We start from the raw sequence: 18,504 nt of genomic DNA on the forward strand, positions 1-18,504 counted from the left end.
GAACATACAAGATAATAGCTTGTACAAATTTTGGCTTTTAATTTGTTTGTTTAGAGGTACCTAATCAATAATTAAGTTCTTCCATACGAATTGTATGGAGAATCACACCCAATTCAATTTTCAATTTAATTCTCGAATAACTACAAATCGGATAAGTTTTCTGTAATCTTTCTTGTAGACCGTACAACTTTCTATAAAATATGTGCAGCCAGTGATTCGAGTACTAAAGATTAGAGCGTTGGTATACTTTTTATAAAAACTTGAATATTTCCCATACAATTTGGATAGAAAAACTAAAATCACGGTTTTTTGGCCTACCCTAAATAAAGTATTTGACAACATTGTCTGCTGAGTGAAATATCATTGTTGTCATGCACTAACTGAGCTCAAATTTAATACATTTTGACATTATATGGGGTGTTAATGAAAAAATTTCTGAAATAAGGCGTTCGTTCACCAAATTCTGAAATAGGACGTTTTGGAAACGGCAGCAAAGTTAGGTTGACATTCCACTCAGCGTTTGGCATGTGGGCTCAAATCGCAGAACAAGGAACTCGAATTTTTAAAATAATGTATAAGTTATTTGCAGTAGTTCAAAATAACATCGCCAAATATTTCGAACTAAGGCAAATATGCCACAAGTTATTTTGAAAGAAGCCAATTCCCTGTTAACTTCTTCCGTTATGAAATGTAAAAGCGCTGTAAGTCATACATATTTATTTATGGTCATAACATGTGGCATTTTTTGGTATAAAAAGAAAACATTTTCCTACAATGTAAACCTGGAAGCATTCCAAGAAGTTACCCTAATTTTCTTTGTTATACAAAAAAAAACAAAACAATTCTTCCTCAACATAAATATCGTAAATTCCTGGTGGAGCTATGCAATAGTGGCATTTGCAACGCAAATGTAGGGCATAAATTTGGTGAAGAAGAAATACCAGAAAGCTCCAGCCGCATAACACAACGCATTCAAATCGAGGAAGGAAGGAAGATATTTCCAAAAAATTTAATGCTTTGATGTGAATATTTTATTTGAAGTTGCTAGCAGTCACATGTGTGTCAGTTTATATATTAGGATGAACAGGATTTCTCTTGGATAAATCTGATGTGATATTTTCTTTGACTCTTTGCTTGTGCTAGTGCGTTTAACTAATCAAAGTGTATAATGTTAGCCTCATAAAAAACAATTCATAAAAGTAAATGCGTTATGAATTTTGTTTGTTTTCAGAGCAAGTTTAGTAGAATAATAATATTTGTATTTCTTTGTAAAATGAGCCCTGATTTTGAAACTAATTAATTTATCCTTTGATGCGATTTTTGAAAATTAATGCAATAAAAATTTGAAGCTGGAAATCTTTATAGGTCGAGGTACCCTATCAAGGTAAACCCCTTCCTGTAAGGGGACTTTTATTAAATGTTTTTAAGTTTTAATAGGCCTGGTCCTTCGTCTAACTCCGGGGTCATTTATTGTCACAATATTATCTCGAGGCCTAGTATATTAATGGCGTTTTCTTTTCTGGAAAAACTTTTACCTTCAATTCTTACTTTGAAGCTAGGTCGCCAGGCGCTTTGCAAAATAGATCTTTTTTAAGTAATAAGACAGCCGAAAATATTTTATGAAAGGAACAAGAAAACTTACGGGGAGCTTAGAATAGGGCGACACTATCTTCAGTAAAGAAAACGCAGTAAATGCAGCAAGATTTTTAATGAAATGCATTACATTTTGAAGAATTTTATCGAGTATTTGTGATTTTCGAGAACAGGAGTATTGATGTCCTTAAAGTTCAACAAAATAATCAACACTCTTATCAGTTTGAAATGATCTCCAATGCTGCGCTAACTTTCTGCGCCACAGTGCATAGTGATGCTGCAGGAGCTCGGACTATAGCACTGGCCAAATATAGAAAAAATTAGCCAACCAAGCAGGAGTAACGGAAATTACTACTAAGTATAAACCATTGTGACATTTTGCGATGGGCTTGGAAAAAGGACCTAGTGCTGTTCACTAGAAAAATAAAAAGTCCCTCCTTCAACTTACCAAAACTGAACGGTATAACGAAGCCAAATACATCAAAAAAATGTCCAAATATATATTTGGAAAAATAATGTGGAAAGAAGACCAAAGAAACCTCTAGCCGCGTACTACACCTGCAAAATAGTTCTGCGGAGGAACAACTTAGTTATCCCATTGATACTAAAGGTTCAGAGGTGATATGACTAACAATCCAAGTGATATCAAATGCAAGGTCAGCGTATCTTCGGAAGGGTCATCTGTCACATGGTGGGGTTTGACTGCGCAACTATGGAAATCGGTCAACTGCGGCCACGGAATGGTATTAGATGGCATAGAAACAGATTATTTACTAAGGTAGCTGTAGACTTCAAGGTTCCTGCCATAGGTTACCTTCTGAGATTGCCAAACGATTTGAACATTTAAAATATAATACCAACTTTCCGACTTTTGCAGTGCCTGCTGGACGAGGTCTCTATAGCATAGATAAAAAAAAGCAGCTAGACTGCTCAGAGATCAGTGTAACGATCTTTGAAGACGAAATTCGAGAAAAACGCTTTTAGGGGGAAAATTGGGGCCGTCATGATGAGAAGATAAGGAATTCTACTTATAACATTCACAAGGACTTTAGACAAGAAGTCAGATTTCTTAACTTCCTTAGATTTCTTATCATTCAATCAAGCTCATATGGAAAATCAAGTAGTTTGATGAAAACGAATTAGGAAGTTCCTTGCGCTTCCCAAAGCAGTCGGTTCTATGTACCGGAGCGACTCGGGATCTTTCTCGACCAAGGGCTGTCATTTCAGTGTGACCCCATTTAATTTGTTGCGTCCCTCCCACAAATTGTCATCCTCCCAGCAGCTCCTTGCAGCAGGACTGCTCCATATTCTCTTAATCCGGGAAGGCATCGAATCCAAACCGGGTCCGTCTCCTGACCACGGTCCTGAGAAATGGTTTTGCTGCATCTGCCGGGAAAGAATCTTTTTAGGACGGTCATACTCTGTTCAGTATGTCTCGTGCAAGGGATGGTTGCATCGGACAGGTTGTACTGGGCTTGATCCCAAAACGCGACGTCCACGTAACTTTTATAAATCTTTTGTGGCTCCTTGCTGTTCACGCCCAAGGGCGTCCCGTAGTCTACGCATAAGCGCCCCCACTACCTTCCAGCAGCCCCGCTGCTCAGCAAGCCACAACAAGTACCCGCTGTTGCTCGCGCCCCACGGCGCCAATAACTCAAACAGCTGCTACCACTCATAACTACTACCTTCGTAGTAGAGTCGGTAGCAATGCTGAGCATCAGCCCCTGCCCCCGTCTTCTCCCCCCTCTTTTCCGCAAGAAAGACCGCGAGAGCGGAAATGGAGGCGGCCTCGCGTTTATCATACACCACTCTGTGCAATATTATATATTTGATCCTGGCATCGACCGCAGGGACAATGTCTTAGAACGTCAAGGCCTATCTGTCCCGTCAGGCGATGCAAACCTAGAAGTCATCAACATCTAAATCCCTCCTGCCAACTGTTGTCCCAGTGGATACCGCTCTAATATCAGAGCCTTACTCACTGGCAACAATCGCATTATCTTAGGCGATTTCAATGCCCATCACGATCTATGGCATTCAAACTTGCGGGCGGACAGTAGGGGTGAGATGTGGGCGGATCAAATAGAAGAAACGACGTTCTGCACAATAAACGGAGATGCCCCCACACGTATGGTAGGAAGCTGTCACAGTTCGCCAGATATCTCAATCGTCAGCGGAAAACTCGTAAACTGCGTCAACTGGCAGCCGATGGTAACATTGGCATCCGACCACCTGCCCATACTTATTGCGCTCGAGCGTATCGCCGACTTCATCGTCCCCGAAAAACGCACTTTCATAAACTTCAAAAAAGGAAAGTGGGAAGAATATAAATCTTTTACATACAACCGCTTTGCTGCCCTCCCTATCCCGACTGATGCCCGCCAAGAGGAGCGTGCCCTCCGTAAGGTCATTGAATCCGCCTCGGCACGTTTCATTCCCGCCGGGAGAATTCCCGAAATCCGGCCCCACTTCCCGGCGGAGGCCGCAAACTTAGCGAGAGAACGTGACCTTATAAGACAGCTTGATCCAGGCGACCCCCATATAAGTGATATAAACCAACGCATCAGATTGCTTGTGGATGAACACAAGCGGGCGAAATGGGAGGAGCACCTAAGAGGTTGTAACCTCTCTACCGGTGTGGGTAAACTTTGGTCCACCGTAAAGTCTCTATCGAATCCGACTAAGCACAAAGAAAAAGTTTCCATCACCCTTGGCGACAAAGTGCTGTCGGATGCGAAAAAATGCGCGAGCGCTTTCTGCCGAAAATATATAATGCATCCTACGGTCGACAAAGATAGACGGAGAACCAATAGACACGCAATAAACACAAACTCAGCGCGTCACCAATCACCATCACTGCTAAAGAGGTTGTGGACGCCATTGGTTGCGCTAAACCATCCAAAGCAGTGGGCCCAGACGGCATAGGCATGCCGATGCTTAAAAGCCTAGGGAAAGAGGGTTTCAAATATTTAGCGCATGTCTTCAACCTGTCTCTTTCCACCTTTGTCATACCCGAGAAATGGAAAATAGCCAAGGTGGTCCCGCTACTAAAGCCTGGGAAACCAGCTAACATAGGTGAGTCGTATCGTCCGATATCTCTCCTATCGAAAGAAGCAAAGACCCTTGAAGCCATTTTGCTCCCTTATTTCCAAGCAAATTTCGCAGCTAGCCTCTCATCAGCATGGCTTCAGAAAACTCCATAGCACTACCACCGCGCTAAATGCCATTAGCACCCAGATAAATTGCGGTTTAAATCAATACTCCCACCATAGAACAGTACTCGTAGCACTAGACCTATCAAAAGCTTTTGATACGGTCAACCATGGCACGTTACTGCAAGACCTGGAAGGGTCTGCCCTTCCCCCATGTCTTAAAAGATGGACCGCAAATTATCTGGGTGGTCGGCAGGCATCGGTGCAATTTTAAACGAAACATCAAAACCAAGGAGAATTAAACAAGGGGCGCCACAGGGTGGTGTCCTATCCCCACTTTTGTTTAATTTCTACATATCTAAGCTACCTTCACCACCGGAAGGAGTCACAATCGTTTCCTACGCCGATGACTGCACAATAATTGCCACAGGCCCAGGCCCAAAGATCGATGCGCTATGCAATAAAATAAACGGCTACCTCCCTGATCTCTCCAGTTTTTTCGCCTCGCGAAACCTGGCATTATCACCGACTAAATCTTGCGCGACCTTATTTACAACATGGACGTCCCAAATGTCGACCATTTTGAACATCCACGTCGATGGCACTACGCTACCGACTGTCCTACATCCCAAAATCTTGGGTGTGACGTTTGATCAGGATCTACATTTTGGTGAGCACGCAGCCGCAGTTGTTCCGAGAATTCAGAGCCGTAACAAAATCCTCAAATCCCTCGCTGGCAGTATCTGGGGAAAAGACAAAGAAACACTCATGACTACATACAAAGCAATTAGCCAGCCGATTACGTGCTACGCGTCACCCATATGGTCGCCAAGCCTAAAAATTACCCACTGGAAGAAACTACAGGCCTGCCAAAATACTGCTCTCAGAATCGCCACGGGCTGTCTTCTTATGTCCCCAGAACACCATCTGCATAATGAGGCGAGAATACTCCCCATCAGGGAGAGGAATGAGATGCTGACCAAACAGTTCATGTTGAATACCCAGAAACCTGAGCATCCCAACAGACATCTGATTGATGAACCAGCACCGCCTAGGGGCTTAAGGGGTCATCTCCGTAAGCATTTTGAGGAAATACGGCACCTGATAACCCAGCCGTATGAAGCGAAAAAACAAAAGCAGGTCATTGGTGAACTCCGTAAACAGGCGTCGGACCTTTATGCCGGGAATTGCCCGGTGAATCCAGTACTTAAAGAAAAGTATCCAAAACCCGCGGAAGAGGAACGCATACTCCCCAGGGAAACGCGTGTCACTCTAGCTCAACTTCGTTCTGGATACTGTAACAGGTTAAACTCTTACCTATCCAAAATAAACCCCGACATACAAAATGTATGCCCCGCTTGCAATGTGTCCCCACATGACACCAACTCTCTTTAATTTTAATGTGGAACCAACGCCTCTAACACCACTTTCCTTATGGTCCACCCCTGTTGAAACGGCAAGTTTCCTTGGACTCCCGTTAGAGGATATTGATGACAATTTGTGATCGGTCGCGGCTGTTAGGTGGGGAGAAGCATTGCTACAACAACAACAACAACAACAACAACAGGAAGTTTCTTGTTGGGCGAATATACATACACTCACCGATGTCAATAACAATGAACAAAAATGCCGTCGAGAAGTATGAAAAGCTTCCACGCAAACCTTCTCATCCTAGCCTTGTCTTATCTTACCTAACCTACCCTAATGGAAAGTGTTTTCAAATAATTGAACCAAGAAAAAGTAAGAAAATATACCTTCTTCGATCGAACTATAGCCAAATTGAAACTCAAAGATATTTTGTTGAATGAATTTTAATCATATAGGAGTCATATATGACTAATCTATATTTATTGTTTCTTAAAGCTTATATTGCTCACCTATTTTGATGATCAACTGTTTCGAAAATGCTTGCAGTCTTTTGGCAACTCTAAAAATACATTTATTTTTAAAATTTCCACACTAATACATATATAATATTCAATCAAATATGGATGTGAAATAACTTTCTTTACCTATGGGGCAATTAAACCACAACCACCACAGCAACATAGAAATATTTCTGTTATCCCGTTAAAGGGTAGTTAAAGTACATAAAACCTGAATAGCATAAAACAACAAATACTTTGAAACACCCGAAAGAAAAAAACCGAAAAAACCAAACTTCCACAACTTTTTTGTTTGCCTGTGTGAGTGCGTCGGACTGCTGGAATTTCTAAGCCAATGAAAAATTTTAAGAGAATCAAAAATTTCCAGCAAGAAGAAAAGTAGCAAACTTTTTGTTACATGCACTGCAACAACAACTTAAATATACAGACGTACCCTCATACACCTACTTGTATGTCACTAAACTGCTTTGAGCTAACGACTTCATGTGTTATCATTTAAGTTGCATCTTTGTTGCTACAACACTTCAAATACTGTTACAACAGCAAGATAGCATGAGAGCTTGCATTTAAGGTGAAAAATGCATATTTTATTTTTACATACCTCTTGGAAATTGGAAATGTAGTTAAGTGAATGTTTGAATGTTTCACTATCCAGAGAAGTCCCCTCCCCCCTGGAAACAGTAACCTTTTGATCGACTTTGTGACTCAATACTGTCAGAGATGCTGTATGGATTTAGATCAAAAAATATTTTCTAAGGAAAGTCCCCTCCGGAAGTGTTTTGTACAACACTGCAAGTGTATTTCTGTCATGCAAGGTACTCGGCGAAAATTGATCTGCTTACAGACGAAAATCTGTACGGCCACAGTGGTATCTTAAGAATGCTCCTCAACTTGGGTTCGACAAGAGATTATTCCTCACCCACATTGAACTATGGCAAGAATTTCAAGATGAAGATTCTCTCAATAACGGATCGTTCAGTCGACATAGCTTACCAAGATGACTTAACTTCACTTTACGCTGGCGGGTCCAAAAAGGGGCTTTGGTAATGCTGCGGGAGGTTACTCCGAACATTTAAAAGTCGCAATGTACGTCTGTCTTCCAAACTCAGCAAGTATTTTTCAATCAGAGATACTAGGTATGGAGATTGCCTGTAATTTCTTGTAAAACAATCAGAGATGGTAAGGTATGCATATACTCGCAGCAGCGCTCTAATCGCTAGATTTGCCATACTTGTTCTAAGGCTGCCAATAACTGTAAGAGGACGCTACGAAAAGCAGAAAAATTTGCGCCCATCACATTATGTTGGGTACCCGGTCACAGGAACATTGCCGGCAATGAAAAATATCAGATTAACTGGCAAAGGCCTGTACATCGTTAGATGTTTTTGGTGCACCAGCTACTTTCATCAATAAAGGGTGAGACTTTTACCAATGTAATGAAAACTGCAATTCGCAATTGGTATTCTACGGACAACTGTAAAATTACTAAACCAACTTGGAATGACTACAACCAGAAAAAAATACAGTTTTTCCCTAATAAGTCTAGGAAAGGGATAAACGGGATCACAGCCACTATAACAAGACACCGGCCATTTGGCAACTATGTGGAAAAAATGAGAATCTCTTTCAACGACAGGTATAGAAACTGAATGTGGCCAGTTATAAGGCGACAGTCATATATTTTGCATATCATTACCGATCATGAGGTCACGAACTCTTCGCACTTTTGTGCTGCCCTACCAGGAGCGGTATTAAAACGCTCCAACCAACCATTTGAGTAAACTCACGCAGTATATTATATAATTGGTTCCAAGAGAATCTAAACCACAGCAGCCAACCAGATCATTTCAGCACTAATTCCGAAACTATTTCGTGGTCTCTTTCTGATTAATTTCGGAGCGGTTTCGGGCCTATGGACCTCGGGGTTTTTGCAAAAGTTCCCGAACTATTCGGAATTTTTTTAAGTTTACATCGGCAGCATTTCAAGGATCCTTTCAAAACTATCTCCGGAATATTTCGGACTATCTCCGTAATATCTGAATTTGCGATTTTTTTCCTACTGGGTACATTACGCAAGCACATATGTATGTATATATGTGAATATGTTGTGTTAGATAATGCTCCTTGTTTCTTCTTGTTTATTTGCCTTAACTCTTGCAACCAAAGCAGTTTGACATGCTCTCAGTGGCACGCAGGCTTCAAACTAACAACCTAACAATCAAATACATATACATACATACACATAAACGAACATTAAAATACAAATACATGCCAAGCTTTAAGTGCCTTTAGCAGCATATTAGAAAACAGTTATTATCACGTAAAGAAATTGTTGTTGCATGCGAATAATGTTGTAATACAAGTTTTGAGTATTTCTGAGAGACAATGCTTTTTATGTTGTATTTAACAAAGTTAAGGTAACAGACGTGACTTTGGCTTAAAATTGAATAGATGTTTGCACTATACACTACGTAAGTCATACGAACATAAAAACATGTGATCTGGTAGACTTTGGTAATTAACAAATTTTTAAATCTTTTCGAAAAGTTAAGATTAAGCTCTTACAAATAAATCAAAAACTTCTTGGGCAATATCGATTCATGTTGTTTCAAATTTTGTTTGTAGACAAACCGGTTTCGGCGTTGTGCTTTCTTCAGTGTCATTTTTCTTTCTCGTTATAATATAGTCGTTTAGAAATTACATATTTTCTTAGTCAAAATTTTTTTTTACTTTTTCAAAGAGTCATTATTCTTTCTCATTAATTAAGTTACACTATATTTGAGCACATTTTCAGACTTTATGATCCATGGATCCCCTATTCCTGCTTAAGCTACATAACCAAAATGTTAGCCTGGCTAAAAAGAATGTTAGTATAATATTTCTAGATGCTCGAAGCAGATTAAGTCGTTCCATAGCTACCTCTACTTAAAAATCAAACTTAATTTGTAAATATCGTTCGAACCTACAAGGATGCAATGTTCGTTCTGTTGGCGGACACCTCGACATACTCAACCAAAGACCTACATATTATGTTGTCATGCATTGTTATTTGGGGGTGTACTAAATAATAAAACAAAAAATTTGTTTGTTTCTTTTAAACTCCCCGAAATCGTTGTTTTGTTATTATTAGAAAATTTTTCATCGGTTTTTTTAAATTGACTTTATATTATTTTCGTCTTAAAGATCTTTGTTATACGTTCTAGTAACCTTTTGAGCTTTGAAGTTGTTTTCAGATTGGCGCATTACATAGTTTGAAGAAACTAGAAGCATACTTTGAGGGGCAGAAAAACCTTGGTTTAAACAACCTCAGAACGCAAGAGGACAATAAAAAAATAGATAGCTCCTCGTGGCCTAAATATATAATAAATTAAAAAAATGGATGTCATGTAAGAAAGTACTTGGAGCTGTGATGAGCAGTGTTTCAAGAACCTTTAATAGTTTTTAACAAATTTAACCTAGTCACTCCTAAACTAATTCTAGAGAATGAAAGTCTGCTATGTCTCTGAAATTTTTATTTTACTTTTATATTTTTGTCGTAACGCTTTTCTTTAATCAAACGAAGCTCCCAAGAAAACCTTGAAAAAAAGTTTAATGGACAATTTTTAAATTTATAGAAGTTGTTCTTCTCGAAAATTCGTTCGCCCAAATCTTAAGAGTGGACCTCCTTTTCCCCCATTACTTTCTCTATCTTCACATACACTACTACTTTACTACTTTTTCTTCCAATACTGCTCTTTATTCCTGTTCTTCCCTTATTCCCTTTATCTCCATTCCCTTCTCCTATAACTTCTCCCTTCCACTCCCACCCCCAAAAACCACTCTCACTCCCACTCTCATTCCCATTACCTCTAGATCTACCATACAAATTGTCTCATATATGGCATTTTTCATAAAAATATTGGAGATATAGCGAGTTTCATTTTTGTTTCACTCCAACTTTCACTCCCTCCACTTCTCACAGCTTAATGATCTCTTGTATGGAATCTGTAGACCAAGTATTGGATATATTTCTCAAATAATTACCCAGATATAGTAAATTTAAATTTTTTTTTTTGTTGGCGTGCCGTTAATTCCACTTCAATTTCCAGCCACTCTCACTCTCGTGCCTACTTCCATTCACACTATCACTTGTGAAAATTGTATCAAAATCGGTTGACTACTTTGAACGCTCATGCGACACACGACGTTTTCATTTAAAGGATAGCTTATGATTATTACTTTGCGAATCTGCTTTCTCTTCCACTTTATCTAACTCTTAACTTTCCTTATACCTCTATCTCTTTTCATTTCTCTCCGATCTCCCTATTTCCCTACGCCCTTTTTCTATATCAATTCCACTAATTTCCCCTAAACCTCTTCCTAATCATCTTCATTTTCTTTTCTCTTTTTCTCTCTCTGAAACCGTGTCCCTGTCTTTTCCCTCATCAGTACCACTATCCTCTCGCGTCACTGTGCGCCGTTCTTTCCCTTTACTCCGCAGTCCTTCTGTCATCGTTTCCCACTTTTTATCTCGCCTTCACTCTGTCCCAGTCCGGCTTTGTTTAACTCTCCTCCTCTCCACCCCTGCCCTCTCCCTTTATATCTTCCTCTTATCCTCCCTTCATCTTCCAACATATTTCTTAAAGATTTTTTGAACAACAGGTCGTTGATTGGCTCTCTTTTGAAAAAAAATAGCTCAAAATGTGTTTTCTATTTTCAGGTAAAGCACCCAATGACAAAAATGAAATGCCCAGCGAAGTGTTTGTAGCCATACCACGCGAAATTAAGGCTCATTTATAGTTTTTAACTGCTACTGCGTTTATACGGATAAATCAGAAACAAAAAGTGAGTAAAGATTATTTTATTATTTAATCAGTGCTCAAATTTTTACATGGAAGTGCGAATCACAATACATGTACAAAAACTTTTTTTGTATTTAAAAAAATATATTTAAAAAATGTTAATTGTTTGAGGTCGGGAAAAGTTGAATATTTGGTTTCATGTTACAAAATATTTGCTTAAAATATTACGTCAATAGTTATATCACTAACATACAAGAGCCAATAAATTTAATTCTGTTGTGTTGTGGGAACATTTTCTATATACTTATATCGTCGGAATTTGGGTTTCAATAATCATACTGAATGTGAATGTAGAGATTTCCGCGAATGTTGCATTGGAAATTGAATTTGAAAACTTTTTAAATGCTTAAATGTTCAAATTTACATACATATTTTAGCAACAGAGATTACTGAGTTGCAAAAATTCCATTTTAATTTAATAAAATATTTAACAAGTAAATGATAGGCATGGTTACTTTACGGTTCCTCCCACTTCCAGTCAAAAAATGTCTCATAACCAAGAAAAATAATATACCGAATTGAAACAAAAAGTCACAGAAACTACCCCGTAAGGAGAGTCTCTAGTTCAAAATGAGTGTATTTCTACTGCATTCTGAACCACTAATAGTTCGCCATCTATCTCTTTTACATGTTTTCAACTGGCGAATTTAACATGGCGATGTCCTAGGCGATGGAAATTGTCCCCGCTGCTTTAACTTTTCACTAGTTCCTAACTATGTACTTATATACAAATTTCTTTTTGGTACTTTTTCGATAGTTACGTACCGGTGGAATAGTGTTGAGAGAGAGGCATACTCATATGTAACCGCAGCTCGTTAAAGCTGGTAGCAGTTTTTTTGTCGATTTTATAACTGAAAATCTGGCTATTAACGAGCTAATACTTATTTGGCACTCTAGGACTAGTTCTGAACCAGAATTTTGTATCACTAGTTACTGACTTCCCTTGAGGCTAATTAAATAATATCATATGAAGTTAGAATAGGCTCCTCTTGTTTTGGTACAGTTTTGCTTACATTCTTTGGTCACATGCCCCATATATTTCAGCTCCGCGGATAGGATTTCTCGCTATTCTGTAAAAGGGTTAAGACACCAGTTTTCGCTATTAATTGATACGAGGTTAAGGTATCAAACAAATAGTGGAAATATGTAGCTTTTGAAGTTGATAAACATATACAGCAGCGATCAGAAATATATTGTAACGAATGTTAGCAGCACTGAGCGATGCTATCGTCTCTAAGCCGATGCTAAGCAGTGACGTGAATGCACATTAATAATTCAATCATTATGTATCTACATAAACGAAACAATAACTGCGTCTACATATATGTACCATGTGCGTATACGAGCAGCGGAGCGGCAATGCACAAACACATGCATATATCTTATCTGAGTTGTCACAAGAGAGAGCAATAATTTGTGCACGTAGTTGTGGCTGGCGATTTTGTAGCCGAAACAAACTAGTAAGTTCTAGAAATCGAAGAGCCTAGAAGTATGCAGCGTACACTATAAAAGCGGGGCAGGCGAGTAAGAAGTAATTCAGTTTGAGTTAAGCTATCAATCAGTTTGATTAAGCACGCGAGTAGCAAAGTATAAGTGTTATTGTGAAGTACTTTAATAAAGGCCATTTTTCTATTGTTCAATATTGGAGTTATTTATTCAACAGTTTAGTGATTCGAACTTAGCAGAGGATTGCAAATAAGAGGATTTGCAGTAAATTCGTAACAATTGGTGTCAGAAGAGGAATTGTTGAATAAATTCCGAAGATTGGGAATACAACTTGGACATGGCAAAGTTCAGTGGATTGAAGATCCAGCAACTGAAAAAGGAGTTGGAAAACCGTGGATTAAATACAACTGGCAATAAGATCGAACTTTAAGCACGGCTACGAGAGGTAATGGAGTCGCAAGGAATTGATGTGGACGAGTTTGTCTTTTATCCTGATGGGGACGAAACAACAACAAAAATTGAAGAGAAAAACGAAACATCGCAGACAGTTACGAGCACAGACTTGAACATGATATTGGCTGCAATAACTGCTCAAACATCGACAGTGACATCTCAGCTGGAATCGCAGGAGACACGTTTAACATCCAAGATGGAAGAACAGAAAACGTATATGTCATCTCAACTAGAAGAACAGAAAACGTATATGTCATCTCAACTAGAAGAACAGAAAACGTATATGTCATCACAGATGGAATCCCAAGAGATACGTATAACATCAAAGATTGAAGCACAAGAAACGCGTATTTCGGAAATGTCAGCACAAATTTCAGCACAGATTTCATCTCAGATCTCCACACAACTAGAAGAGCAGGAAGCCCGTATATCATCTAAACTGGAAGCGCATATGGAAGAAAAACTAACCCAGTTTCATGAAGGCTTCAGTGGTCGACAGGATAAAATCGAGGCCGAGGTGGATGCTTTGAGAGGACGTATCGAGCAGTTACAACTAAATCGTCCAGCAGTTTCAGCGAGTAATCCAAAGGTAAAAACACCATCATTTGACGGTTCTGTTCCTTTCCAGGTCTTCAAGCTACAGTTTGAGAAGACCGCAGCAGTGAACAACTGGAATGCGGAAGATAAAGTTGCTGCACTGTTCGTGGCATTGAAGGGGCCAGCAGCGGAAATCCTACAGACGATTCCCGAAGGAGAGCGGAACAATTATGAAGCATTGATGGCTGCTGTAGAACGACGTTATGGAAGCGAGCATAGAAAACAGATATTCCAAATTGAGTTGCAAAACCGCTACCAAAAAGCAAATGAGACATTGCAGGAGTTTGCTTCAGATATTGAAAGATGCGGACGCACCCGTGGAATACACTGAAAGGGTAAAAATCCAGAGTTTCATAAATGGCATACGGGACGTGGAAAAGAAGCGGGCTACATATGCGAATCCAAAACTAACGTTTGCTGAAACGGTATCGCATGCACTGACTCAGGAAACAGCCTCACTTTTGAGTAAGCCAGCGTACAAAGCTCATCGCGTGGAAGTAGAAAGGCCAGAGTGGGTAGACACAATTTTGGGAGCACTGAAGGGATCTCAACAGAAGAATGCCGGAGTTATTAAATGTTTCAAGTGCGGCAACCCAGGTCACATTGCACGTCATTGCGATCTTGGTCCTAATAGTTCCAACAATGTGGGTGGCCGTAAACGCAAAGCTGGCGGAAATGAGCAAGAGCGTGTCGGATGTAAAGAACAGAAACTTGCCCCGGCTATTGAATGTCCTGTGATATCTGTGTCGCAGATTGGAAGGAAATCAAGCAGTCTTACCATCAGAGGGAATGTGGATGGTAAAGAGCGTGTACTGACTGTAGATAAGGGGGCATCTCATTCCTTGATTCGATCTGATTTGGTCTACAGGAGAGTAAAGTCATTACCTGGAGCAAGGTTGCGTACGGTCACAGGCGAGTATAATGAAGTCCAAGGCGAAGTGGTATGTGAGGTATTAATTGGAAAAGTCATGGTTCTACACAAATTCGTTGGGGCGGAGATCGTTGATGAAGTCATATTGGGAGTGGACTTCTTGGTTGACCATGACGTCAGGATCGATATGCGGAGGAAAATTATGCGCTATAAGAACCAGGACATACCACTTAGCTTTAGTTTGGAAAAAGGGTTCAGCAGTAATCGGGTACTGGTGGAAAAGGCTCGACAAAGACCACGAAAGTCAAAGGCAAAGGCTGATATATCGAATGGGCCAAATAAATCAAAATCAAAAGTACCTGCGAGAGAAACACTGGCATTGAAAAAACCTAAACGACGCAGAAAAACGAAGCAACGAATTTCCGAGAAAGAATGCGAGGGTAGTTTCAAGCCAGAGCGCACTACTGTTGTGAAATGTGGGAACGATACTGATTATGCGAAGCCAATCCGTCAAGCGCAAGCTCTACGAAGTAGTTCATTGGCCAAACAACAGGGTGTGAAGGAACGAACCAAGGTATTGATTGGTACGATGAAACACAGTTACCATGAGAACAATAATTCGAAAGGTTTCCGGGAGGGAGATTTGGTACTGCTATACAACCATCACCGGCGGAAAGGTGTTCCATCCAAATATCGGTGCAGTTGGGAAGGCCCGTACAGAGTTGTGAAGACGATCAGTGATGTCATCTGCCGCATACAATCAATTGGGAAATCACGAAATAGAAGAGTGGTACATTTGGCGATGCTAGCAGCGTTTAGATCGAGAGATTTGTCTGATCGGGGCGATCAGACTTAGGTGGAGGGCAGTGTAACGAATGTTAGCAGCACTGAGCGATGCTATCGTCTCTAAGCCGATGCTAAGCAGTGACGTGAATGCACATCAATAATTCAATCATTATGTATCTACATAAACGAAACAATAACTGCGTCTACATATATGTACCATGCGCGTATACGAGCAGCGGAGCGGCAATGCACAAACACATGCATATATCTTATCTGAGTTGTCACAAGAGAGAGCAATAATTTGTGCACGTAGTTGTGGCTGGCAATTTTGTAGCCGAAACAAACTAGTAAGTTCTGGAAATCGAAGAGCCTAGAAGTATGCAGCGTACACTATAAAAGCGGGGCAGGCGAGTAAGAAGTAATTCAGTTTGAGTTAAGCTATCAATCAGTTTGATTAAGTACGCGAGTAGCAAAGTATAAGTGTTATTGTGAAGTACTTTAATAAAGGCCATTTTTCTATTGTTCAATATTGGAGTTATTTATTCAACAGTTTAGTGATTCGAACTTAGCAGAGGATTGCAAATAAGAGGATTTGCAGTAAATTCGTAACAATATTAATGGTAATTTCTATCAAATTTCGTTCTTCTAATTTTATTTTCGCTATTTTAAGAAAAAGGTTATTAAAATTTTCTCACTATATGTATACGAATCAATCTAAAAGCTTTTTACAAAATCTCCAAAGTTTCGAGAAAGTTCTACGAAAATTTCGGATTTTTATTTCAACTTCTCTGATTTTTTTCTGCATATGCAGTTTTGTAACCCAATAAATTTTTTGTAAGTTGTACTTTGTTGACTATAATGAACAGGGCTACAAAACTACAAATTTAAAAATATTCAGAGAACTCCAAAAAAGCGAAATTTTCGTAAAACTTTCTCGAATTTTCAAAATTTTTGCAAAATATTTTTAAAATTGGTTTGCAAAAGTTTAGGTACAAACTTCATAGAAGTTTTTTCTGAAAATATTTAAAATAAACCAACAAAGAGATGAATAACAAGTAAGGAAGGTTAGGTTCGGGTGTAACCGAACATTACATACTCAGTTGAGAGCTATGGTTACAACATAAGGGAAAATAACCATGTAGGAAAATGAACCGAGCGAAACCCTGGAATGTGTTTGTATGTCATTTGTATCAAATGAAAGGCATTAAAGAGTATTTTATGAGGGAGTGGGCCATAGTTCTATAGGTGGACGCCATTTAGGGATATAGCCATAAAGGTGGACCAGGGGTGACTCTAGAATGTGTTTGTACGATATGGGTATCAAATTAAAAGTATTAATGAGGGTTTTAAAAGGGAGTGGTGGTTGTTGAATAGGTGGTCGCATTTTCGAGATATCGCCATAAAGGTGGACCAGGGGTGACCCTAGAATTTGTTTGTACAATATGGGTATCAAAAGAAAGGTGTTAATTAATATTTTAAAAGGGAGTAATCCTTAGTTCCATAGGTGGACGCCGTTTCGAGATATCGCCATAAAGATGGGCCAGGGGTGACTCTAGAATTCGTTTGTGCAATATGGGTATCAAACGAAAGGAGTTAATAAGTATTTTAAAAGGAGTGGGCCTTAGTTCTATAGGTGGGCGCCGTTTCGAGGTATCGCAATAAAGGTGGACCAGGGGTGACTGTAGACTTTGTTAGTACGATATGGGTATCAAATTAAAGGTATTAATGAGAGTTTTAAAAGGGAGTGGTGGTAGTTGTATATGTGAAGGCGTTTTCCAGATATCGACCAAAATGTGGACCAGGGTGACCCAGAACATCATCTGTTGGATACCGCTAATTTATTTATATATGTAATACCTGCCAAGATTTTAAGGGTTTTTTATTTCGCCCTGCAGAACTTTTTCATTTTCTTCTGCTTAATAAGGTAGGTGTCACAACCATTTTATAAAGTTTTTTCTAAAGTTATATTTCGTGTCAATAAAACAATCCAATTACTTTACCATGTTTCATCCCTTTTTTCGTATTTGGTATAGAATTATGGCATTTTTTCATTTTTCGTAATTTTCGATATCGAAAAAGTGGGCGTGGTCATAGTCGGATTTCGTTCATTTTCCATACCAAGATAAAGTGGGTTCAAGTAAGCACGTGAACTAAGTTCATTAAAGATATGTCGATTTATGCTCAAGTTATCGTGTTAACGGCCATGCGGAAGGACAGGCGGACGACTGTGTATAAAAACTGGGCGTGGCATTAACCGATTTCGCCCATTTTCACAGAAAACAGTTAACGTCATAAAATCTATGCCCCTACCAAATTTCAAAAGTATTGGTGAATGAAAAAGGGCGGAGCCACGCCCATTTTGAAATTTTCTTTTATTTTTGTATTTTATTGCACCATATCATTACTGGAGTTGAATGTTGACATAATTTACTTATATACTGTAAAGATATTAAATTTTTTGTTAAAATTTTACTTTAAAAAAATTTTTTTTTAAAGTGGGCGTGGTCCTTCTCCGATTTTGCTAATTTTTATGAAGCATACATATAGTAATAGGAGTAACGTTCCGGCCAAATTTCATCATGATATCTTCAACGACTGCCAAATTACAGCTTGCAAAACTTTTAAATTATCTTCTTTTAAAAGTGGGCGGTGCCACGCCCAATGTCCAAAATTTTACTAATTTTCTATTCCGCGTCATAAGTTCAACTCATCTACCAAGTTTCTTCGCTTTATCTGTCTTTTGTAATGAATTATCGCACTTTTTCGATTTTTCGAAATTTTCGATATCGAAAAAGTGGGCGTGGTTATAGTCCAATATTGTTAATTTTAAATAGCGATCTGAGATGAGTGCTCAGGAACCTACATACCAAATTTCATCA

The 18,504-nt window shown here is 39.1% G+C and overlaps 1 protein-coding gene across 4 annotated transcripts in view; it reads left to right on the top strand.

Annotated features, from left to right (window-relative positions):
* Positions 1-18,504, top strand: part of Dgk (diacyl glycerol kinase 1) — a 494,377-nt gene that overhangs the window by 39,605 nt on the left and 436,268 nt on the right. For all 4 annotated transcript variants that reach the window (XM_067774053.1, XM_067774054.1, XM_067774056.1 and 1 more), the window contains exon 2: positions 11,331-11,455. The gene's annotated coding sequence lies outside the window, so the exon portion shown is untranslated. The remainder of the gene's footprint in view (positions 1-11,330; positions 11,456-18,504) is intronic.

Source organism: Eurosta solidaginis, chromosome 3, assembly GCF_040869045.1.
Source record: "Eurosta solidaginis isolate ZX-2024a chromosome 3, ASM4086904v1, whole genome shotgun sequence".
Taxonomy (NCBI): Eukaryota; Metazoa; Arthropoda; class Insecta; order Diptera; family Tephritidae; genus Eurosta; species Eurosta solidaginis.